At 38.1% G+C, this 10,663-nt stretch overlaps 1 non-coding gene across 1 annotated transcript; it reads right to left on the reverse strand.

Annotated features, from left to right (window-relative positions):
* Positions 1–5,565: 5,565 nt before the first annotated feature.
* Positions 5,566–5,672, reverse strand: LOC112998917 (small nucleolar RNA R71). The gene has a single exon (XR_003264096.1). It is a non-coding gene; the product is annotated as a small nucleolar RNA R71 (small nucleolar RNA).
* Positions 5,673–10,663: the final 4,991 nt, after the last annotated feature.

Consider the following 10,663-nt stretch of genomic DNA (forward strand, 5'->3'; position numbering starts at 1 on the left):
GATTTGGGAAGTACGAATGACCCCCATTATGCACAAATTCAAAACAAGCACGCCTTCCCGCCATATGGCTTGCCTCCCAACTATACACCACCCAATGTGGCGTACACTCCCAGTGAGAATGTCAATAACTCCACTCCCATACTCATTGAGAGCCGACACCCCAAACTGATCATGCACATGTCTCTCAAACCGTGGGGGAGACACATTAAATTCCCCACCATAATCTAACCGACTTCGAACCTTGCCTCGGATATGCCATTGAAGGGCAAGTTATTGGTGGTATACTCCTGCAAAACACTTTGGAGGGTCCTCAATTTCGCTCTTAACCACAACCCTTGCATTCCATAGTAGGTAAAATCCCTCCTATTATGGAAGGAATGAGAAAAGTTGGTTCATCTAGAGGAAAGGCTCAGGGTCGTTGAAGGAGGCAAAGATTATGCCTTTATTGACGTAGAAGCGTTGTTCCTAGTACCCAAACATGGTCATTCCCAAGTTCAAGGTGCCAGACTTTGAAAAGTACAAGGGGACTACTTGCCCCTAGAACCATCTAAAGATGTATTGTCGGAAGATGGGGGCATACGCAAAAGATGAGAAACTGCTGATACATTTATTCCCAGAAAGTCTTACTGGGGTAGCTATTACCTGGTACACTAACTTGGAACCTTCCCGAGTCCATTCTTGGAAAGACCTAATAGTTTCCTTCGTTGGGTAGTATCAGTACAATTCTGATATGGCTCTAGATAGGATGCAACTACAGAACATGTGCAAAAAGGGGCACGAATCTTTCAAAGAATACGCCCAAAGGTGGAGAGACATGGAAGCTCAAGTGGCACCTCCAATGATGGAGAAAGAGATGATCACAATAATAGTAGACACATTACCAATGTTTTACTATGAAAAATGGTGGGGTACGTACCTTCAAGCTTTGCGGATTTGGTCTTCGTCAGGGAAAGGATCGAAGCGGGTCTGAAAAGAGGCAACTTTGATCATCCTGCTTTGATGAATAAGAAAACTGGGGCAAATGAAGAGGATGAGAATGACCCATGTTGTGGCTGCCATTCCTACATGGCCAAACTTCCCACCAGCCCAACAATGTCATCGCTCAACCAATATCGGCCCTTCTCATTACCCATCACCCAATCATCCACAAAAGCCATCCCCAAATCAGCCACATGCCTGCTTACCACACGCCCAATGCCCAAACACCACCTATAGCGCAAACCAAAAAGGAATTTTGCAGCAAAAAGCCTGTAGGACTCACCCCAAATTCCGGTGCCATATGCTAACTTGCTCCCATATCTACTTGATAATGCAATGGTAGCCATAACCCCTGCCAGGGTTCCTCAACCTCCATTTTTCCGAGGATACGACTCGAATGCAACATGTGCATATCATGGAGGAGTTCCTGGACATTCCATTGAGCACTGTATGACCTTGAAGCGTAAGGTGTAAAGTCCAATTGATGCGGGCTGGCTGAAATTTGAGGAGAACTGCTTGTGAATCCTAACATTGACAAGCGACACCACACATGGGGCAATTTTGGAAGCTGTTGTTAGATGTCTCTAATGACTCATCAGGATTTTCAAGTTTATGCCATCATTGTAAACCACAGTTACAATGCTAAATAAAATGGATAAATTTGACATCTTTGTCTCTCATCCTCTCATAATTAAATCTTTGCTTCCACTGGAATGTGGGTGCAAGCCATTGGTTTGTTTGCTCAAGCGACCTGTGCTCCTAAGTTTTTTGACTTCCAAGACCATTCAATCAGAGATTACTCGGCTTGCATGTTGGTGGGGGTGCCGTAAAACGACGAGTAAAGTTCAAAACAATAAGTTTCAAAATAAAAGAAAAAAAAAATAGTTGATTAATTGTGTCTCAAATAAAGTACAGACATTCATGTGACTTCATTTTATCATTCCTGAAAGTTTGTCTTTTTTGAGAGAGAATGTGAGTTATCAAGAATAGGAATCATTTTATTTAATCTGTCAATTGAAAAACAATCCTTCAAATGTTTCTTGTCCTTGAAAAATCATTTTTGAGAACCTGCACAGTTTCTTCCTTGCTACAAGGTCATGACAAAAGACAAGGTTGGTACCTCAAAGCCCTACACTGAGGCAATGAGGGGCACTGTGCATGAGCCACAAGCGAACCTAGGAGCAGATCAAAAGTACTCACCCGTCGATGTTTTTAAACAAAGAAAGGGGGACAAACCCTGGGATTTCAATGGATTGATTAAAAGTCAAACGGCTCCATTGTCGTCACTCCAAAATGGTCAAGTGACTAAATCAAATAGAACATACACTCTGAGGGAGTTCCAGGAGAGATTTGCAAAAGATAGGATAAGGTTGCATGAATTATCACCTCTTTCAAAAGGACAGTCAATTTGTGTTTTCCGAAATAATCAAATCAAAATCAAAATCATAAAATAGGGAAAGAATGTCATGAACATTGTACAACTTTCCATTACATTGCATTGTTGCATACAAAGTCTGCATTTACCGCATTTCAAGACAAAGGTTGCATACATCTGCATCCCTAAAAATCATGTTACTGCATAGATTTCCTACCTCTAATGTCCAATCTTGTGAATTTGGGATGACCAGCCCTTCCGATGAGTCGATCTCTTGCTTTCTCATAAGGGTGGACCTTTGGGTACTAGTACCTATCGCCTTAAGAGGGTTGCATGCCCTCACCTTCAGAGGGCTGCATGTCCTCGCCTTTAGAGGGCTCCACGTCCTCGCCTTAAGAGGGCTGCATGCCCTCGCCTTCAGAGAGCTACATGTCCTCACCTTCAGAGGGCTACACACCCTCACCTTCAGAGGGCTACATGCCCTCGCCTTCAGAGGGCTACACGCCCTCGCCTTCAGAGGACTACACGCCCTCGCCTTCAGAGGACTACACGTCCTCGCCTTCAGAGGACTACACGTCCTCGCCTTCAGAGGGCTACACGCCCTCGCCTTTAGAGGGCTACACATCCTCACCTTTAAAGGACTACATGTCCCCGCCTTCAGAGGACTACACGTCCTCACCTTCAGAGGGCTACACGCCCTCCCCTTCAGAGGACTACATGTCCTGGTGATGTGCCATTATTTTCTCCTATTTCTTAACCCTTTTTGCACCATTTTAAGTACTGATTAGTCTTAATTGTCAAATTAATTGAGCAGTTTTATTATTTCGGCCCATTCAGCTAATTTGATGTTTTTAATCTAATTTTAGGAATTAATGAAGCATTGGGCTTGAATCCAGAATTGGGCTTGGACTTGAAGAGGGCAGGCTAATTTATTCTACAAAATTAGATCTTATCTTATCTAGATATTATTTAGATTTGATCTCATCTCGATATTATTTCATCTATATCTTATCTTATCTTATCTAGATTTGATTTGATTTTACTTATGGGCTTGGATTTAAAACAGATTTATAAGCTTTGGGGCTGAAAAACTATATAACAACACCAAGGTTCTAGTTTAGCTCTCTCCTCTCTCTTCTATTTTTTGTTTTGAGTTTTAGTCTCTCTCTCTCTCTTTTTCTCTTTGAATTTCGTTTTTACAATTCCAGTTCAGACTTTTAGTTTTATCAATAAAATCTCGTTTCTATTTGATTAATGGAAGGCTAAGTCTCCAACGTTGTTTTCTCTTGAGGATCAAGCACAGTTCTCTTTGAGGTTCTATTATTATTGTTAAATTCTGTTCAGTTCTTTTTCTTCTTCACTAATTACTTTGAATTTGTTGCTATTAATTCATGCATGCTTAGTGCTTGATTAATTGTCTCTGTGCTTAATCTACGTTCATGCTTAATGATCGTTTATGAGTAATTGGTGTATGTGATGCTTAATCACATAATGAATGCCTTATGTTGAATTTCACTTAGTAATTTAATTTATGGTTGGATTAAGTGGTTGAACTGATAAAGGATGAACTCTCGTAACCTAGGATAAGAGACTTGCTTGTGAATTAAGGGGAAGCAACGTGTTTTTAATTTTGATATTTTCTAATTCAATTTTACTCGTTGATTAATTTACAAAAGCAACCAACCCCCCCCCCCCCCCCCAATTTGTTACTATTTCCTACTATCTGTTATGAACATTTGGTTTATAATTGCTCGTTGGGAAACGACCTAGGATCACTTCCTAGTTACTACATTTTAATATTTATTTGATTCGGGTACAGCCTCAATCAAATTTGGCGCCATTGTCGGGGATCAGTGTCCAAAGGTTCATAACAGCTAGTGTCGTGTTAGTGTTTAATTCTTGTTTTAGTGTTAGTGTGTGTGTTAGTTAGTGTTGTTTAGTGTCTTGGTATTTTGTTTAGTGTGTGTTCTATTTTAGTTTTTCTATTAAGCGCTTCCCCTGTTTCAGTTTTGGGTGTTTTGCTGTGAATAGTGTTTTGCGACGGATTTAGCGACCACTTTTGCTTGCAGCAAAACAGAGTAGTAGTGGAAATCAAGTAACGACGGATTTTAGCAACCACCCTTGCTGAATTATTTGGGATTTTTTGTTTTAGTAGCTAGAGTTGTTATTTTTGGCTGAATTATTTTATGGTAACTTCTTTTAATCCATATTTTGTGGGAAAAATAGCTAGAGCCTTTAGTTTGGTCAGATTTGAAAGTTCCAAAAAAGTAGCGAATTTTATTTTTGTCAAAACTTCAAACGGACATAACTTTTGCTCCGATTATCAGAATCGCTATTATTATATATGTATTTGGGGTAGAAAAAAATTTCCTACGCCGTGGCAGCCTATGACTGAGGTCTCTATCGTCCAAAAAAGGTGATTCTGTCAAAAGTTTTTTATTTTTCAAGTTTTATTCTCTTATTTTTCTTAACTTACCAATTTTAGCTTCTATAGTTAGACTTTTAATTTTTGTTTGAAATTTTATGTGCAATCTTCTAATCATTTTATAAGGTTGCTCACAAAATTTCAAGTCATTTGGACATCATTTGATGGTAGTTGTAGTTCAAACCTACACTGTTACTTGCATAAGAAGACAACTAATTGTGCATGCTGAATTTAGTGTATGACTAGAGGAAATCCATCTGACTTACAACCCTTTGATCCTGAGATAGATAGGACATTTCATAGATTAGTTACACATCATTTAGTACCTTTTGAGCATCCTGAGCATTCTGTTATTGGTGATTTTGAGCATTATAGTTTTGAGCATTCTGATTTTGAACATTCTGAGAACATGGCACACCCTCCACCCCATGAGAGGACTCTAAGGGAATTGGCTGCACCTGATTTCACCTACGAAAGCTTGTGCATCCAATATCTTGTTGAGGATTTCTAATATGTTCTTAAAACTGGACTGATCCATTTGCTTCCAAAGTTTCATGGCCTTGCAGGTGAAGACCCACACAAGCATCTGAAAGAATTCCATATTGTCTGCTCCACCATGAAACCACCAGATGTCCAGGAGGATCACATATTTCTGAAGGCCTTTCCTCATTCTTTAGAGGGAGTGGCAAAGGACTGGCTATATTACCTTGCTCCAAGGTCCATCACGAGCTGGGATGACCTCAAGAGAGTATTCTTAGAAAAAAATTTCCCTGCTTCCAAGACCACGGCCATCAGAAAAGATATTTCAAGCATTAGACAACTTAGTGGAGAGAGCCTATATGAATACTGGGAGAGATTTAAAAAATTATGTGCTAGTTGCCCTCACCACTAGATTTCAGAGCAGCTTCTCCTCCAATATTTTTATGAAGGACTCAGCAACATGGAGAGAAGTATGATAGATGCTACCAGTGGTGGAGCCCTTGGAGACATGACCCCTACTGAAGCCAGAAATTTAATTGAGAAGATGGCTTCCAACTCCCAGCAATTCAGTGCCAGAAATGATGCTATTGTCATTAGAGGAGTGCATGAGGTAGCCACGAATTCATCTTCATCAGGTGAGACTAAGAAGCTTGAAGGTAAACTAGATGCCTTGGTTAACCTGGTAACCCAACTGGCCATGAATAAAAAATCTGCACCTGTAGCCAGACTCTGTAATTTATGCTCCTCTGCCGATCACCACACAGACCTTTGCCCTTCTATGCAACAATCTGAAGCAATTGAACAGCCTGAAGCTTATGCTGCAAACATCTACAACAGACCTCCTCAACCTCAGCAGCAAAATCAGCCACAACAGAATAACTATGACCTCGCCAGCAACAGGTACAATCCCGGATGGAGGAATCATCCCAACCTTAGATGGTCAAATCCTTCACAACAGCAGCAACAACAACAGCCTTATTTTCAAAATGTTGCTGGCCCAAGCAGACCATACGTTCCTCCACCAATCCAGCAGCAACAGCAACAACCCCAGAAACAGCAAACAGTTGAGGCCCCTCCGCAACCTTCCCTTGAAGAAATTGTGAGGCAAATGACTATGCAAAACATGCAGTTTCAACAAGAGACCAGAGCCTCCATTCAGAGCTTAACTAATCAGATGGGACAGTTGGCTACACAGTTAAATCAACAACAGTCCCAGAATTCTGATAGATTACCTTCTCAATTTGTCCAGAATCCCAAAAATGTGAGTGCCATTACATTGAGGTCAGGAAAGTAGTGTCAAGGACCTCAACCAGTAGCATCTCCCTCATCCGCAAATGAACCTGCCCAACCTCACTCTACTCCAGAAAAAGATGATGACAAAAATTTAAAGAGTAAGTTACCTAACAATTTCTATGCAGGTGAATCTAAAGAGAAGCAGCATATCCCTCTTCCATTCCCTCCAAGAGCAATTTCCAACAAAAAAATGGAAGAGGCAGAGAAGGAGATCTTGGAAACATTTAGAAAAGTAGAGGTAAACATACCTCTGCTGGATGCAATAAAGCAAATTCCATGATATGCTAAATTCTTGAAGGAGTTATGCACTCATAAGCGGAAGCTTAAAGGAAGTGAAAGAATTAGTATGGGCAGAAATGTCTTCGCGTTGATTGGTAAATATGTTCCCCAAATCCTTGAAAAATGTAAAGATCCAGGTACATTCAGCATACCTTGTATTATAGGGAACAATAAGTTTGACAATTCCATGCTAGATTTAGGAGCTTCTATTAGTGTTATGCCTCTGTCTATTTTTAATTCTCTATCTCTAGGTCCTTTGAAGTCAACTGATGTGGTAATTCATTTAGCTAATAGAAGTGTTGCCTATCCTGCTGGTTTCATAGAGGATGTCTTAGTTAGAGTTGGTGAGCTGATTTTCCCTGTTGATTTTTATATTTTAAATATGGAGGAGGGATTTTCTAAAGGATCAGTTCCCATCAATCTAGGCAGACCTTTTATGAAAACTGCTAGAACTAAGATAGATGTATATGCGGGCAAATTATCTATCGAGTTTGGTGATATAATTGTTCATTTTAATATTCTTGATGCTATGAAACACCCATCTGAAGATCTTTCTGCATTTTGTGTTGAAATAATTGACCATATTGTTGATGAATACATGACTGATCTTCATTCTAATCTGCATGCCTGTCGCTCTTCATGCATTAAATCTGAATTTGTACTTGATCATATGTCTGAATTTGATGCTGAGAGTAAATCTGAAATTTATATTGATTACATGTCTGGTGATGTTTTACCTCTTGAAATTGATTTTCTAGAGTCAGATAGAACTAACCATGTTTCAGGAAGTACACATACTTCTGACTTTCTTTATGAGGTACAGGCTGAGAAACCATCTCTTTCTACCATTATCCAACCGCCCACACCAGAATTGAAGCCTCAGGTTTTGAATAAATGCATTGAAACTAATCTTGTTCTAAATTTTGAAAAATGTCATTTTATAGTTGAGCAAGGTATAGTTTTAGGCCACATTATTTCCAATAAGGGCATTGAAGTAGATCTTGCAAAAATTTCTGTTATTTCACAATTGCCTTACCCTTCTTGCGTGCGAGAGGTGCGATCTTTTCTTAGTCATGCAGGATTCTACAGGCGCTTTATAAGAGATTTTAGCAAGGTAGCCCTTCCACTATCCAACTTGTTGCAAAAGGAGGTGGAGTTTGACTTTAATGATAAATGCAAAGAGGCCTTTCATTGCTTCAAAAGAGCACTGACTACCACCCCTATCATTTAGGCACCTGATTGGACAGCCCCACTTGAGCTAATGTGAAATGCATCCAATTACACATTGGGGGTTGTCCTTGCTCAAAAGATCTCCTTACTTCAGCTTACTTCCTTTCCACCATGACTTAGGGAGTATTTCTTTCCTATCTTTCTTTACTTTTATTACATTTGTCCGATTCTATTTGATGGTTTAATTGCTCTTAATCTTTTAATTGTGCTACATTGAGGACAATGTGTTGTTTAAGTATGGGGGGAGTGTGTTCTTTGGTTTTGGTTTTGTTAGTTGTGTTAAATTAGTTTAATTTTGTTAGTTTTGTTGGGTTTCTAGTTTAATATTTTAGGTCAATTCTTTCTAGTTTTGTTGGGTTCTAGTTTAATTTTGGTCAATTTTGTTTGCATGTTTTTCTTTGAACTATAGGATATGTTCAAGAAATTGGTAATTGTTCTGAAAATAAAAGTCTCTTGACATTGTGTGATTTGAAATCCTTGTTTTTCCTCTACATGTCATGATAGTTTTGAAAGCTCAATTTGAAAGTGATAAGCTTACCTTTGTGAGAATTTGAGCCATCCATCATCATAATCTTTTGGTGTGTTTTGCCCCATTGATTGCTTGCACAATAGCCTTGGCTTAATTCTTGTTCATGCTTCCTAATTCACATGCATATTTGGAAATGATTTAGGCAATTTTGTTCTTATAAGCTTCTAGCCAAATGGACTTACCTTGAATTAATTCCTTTGATAGCCCCTTTGAGCCTATGTTCCCCTTTCTTTGTTTTGAAGCTCATTACAAGCCTTAAGTGAAAAACCATGATATCACCTTACCCTTAAGGAATTTTGGAGCTTTGGAATTGTTTTGGGAATAAGCTGGGAATAAGTGTGGGGGGGTATGTTTCATTGGAAGATATGATTTTTGGCCATGCTTAATGTTTTATTTTGGTCATGCTTGATGTATTTGTATATTGCCTAGTTCTTGCTTTAATCTTCAAATTCGTTCTTCAAAAAAAATAAAAAAAAAATAAAAAAAAAATTCAAAAAAAGAAAATTCAATTGTTGCAAATTCGTACTGTTGAAAAAAAAAAGAAGTGAAGTTGAATAAATGAGGTCTTGTTATGAGGACTTCATTTGGGAGCCTTGATTGATTTTGTTGATATTAGAGGGTTTGGGTTTACTACTTGTGCTTAATTTCCACTTATTCCCCATTGCTCCTCTATTCCTTTGGGATTTAGCTACTTATTCCATATTTTTTTTCCTACCTTGTCCTTGGCCCCATTACAACCTTTAAAGACCTTTTGATCCTCATATGCATGTGTTGTCATGTTGTTTGTCAATTTTAGAATTTTGTCAAGTCTATGTGGTGTTTGTTTTCATGGGTGCTTCGAGAGTAAACAGTAGCCTAGACACTTGAGAGATAGAGTGTATATCTTGTGAGGCTTAATCATTTTTCATTATTGAGCTGATTAACTATTTTGCCATGATTGGGTTGCTTGGATGATTTTCACAAATGTCTTGACTCTTTGGATCTCTTCATGTTAGATGTTACCCATTCCTTTCATTCCTTGATGTTCATTGAGAAATATGAAAATGTTTTTGTTTGTCTCTCTTTGATATCCTTGGATTTTGTTCTTTATTTCATTTTTCCCAGGAGTGCAAAAGGCTAAGTATGGGGGGTTTTGATGTGCCATTATTTTCTCCTATTTCTTAACCCTTTTTGCACCATTTTAAGTACTGATTAGTCTTAATTGTCAAATTAATTAGGCAGTTTTATTATTTGGGCCCATTCAGCTAATTTGATGTTTTTAATCTAATTTCAGGAATTACTGAAGCATTGGGCTTGAATCCAGAATTGGGCTTGGACTTGAAGAGGGAAGACTAATTTATTCTATAAAATTAGTTCTTATCTTATCTAGATATTATTTAGATTTGATCTCATCTAGATATTATTTCATCTAGATCTTATCTTATCTTATCTTATCTAGATTTGATTTGATTTTACTTATGGGCTTGGATTTAAAACAGATTTGTAAGCTTTGGGGCTGAAAAACTATATAACAGCACCAAGGTTCTAGTTTAGCTCTCTCCTCTCTCTCTTCTATTTTTCGTTTTGAGTTTTAGTCTCTCTCTTTTTCTCTTTGAATTTTGTTTTTACAATTCCAGTTCAGACTTTTAGTTTAATCAATAAAATTTCGTTATCTATTTAATTAATGGAAGGCTAAGTCTCCAGCGTTGTTTTCTCTTGAGGATCAAGCACAGTTCTCTTTGAGGTTCTATTATTATTGTTAAATTCTGTTCAGTTCTTTTTCTTCTTCACTAATTATTTTGAATTTGTTGCTATTAATTCATGCATGCTTATTGCTTGATTAATCGTCTCTGTGCTTAATCTACGTTCATGCTTAATGATCATTTATGAGTAATTGGTGTATGTGATCCTTAATCACATAATGAATGCCTTATGTTGAATTTCACTTAGTAATTTAATTTAAGGTTGGATTAAGTGGTTGAATTGATAAAGGATGAACTCTCATAACCTAGGATAAGAGACTTGCTTGTGAATTAAGGGGAAGCAACGTGTTTTTAATTTTGATATTTTCTAATTCAATTTACTCACTGTTTAA

This window comes from Glycine max, chromosome 13 (genome assembly GCF_000004515.6).
Source record: "Glycine max cultivar Williams 82 chromosome 13, Glycine_max_v4.0, whole genome shotgun sequence".
Taxonomy (NCBI): Eukaryota; Viridiplantae; Streptophyta; class Magnoliopsida; order Fabales; family Fabaceae; genus Glycine; species Glycine max.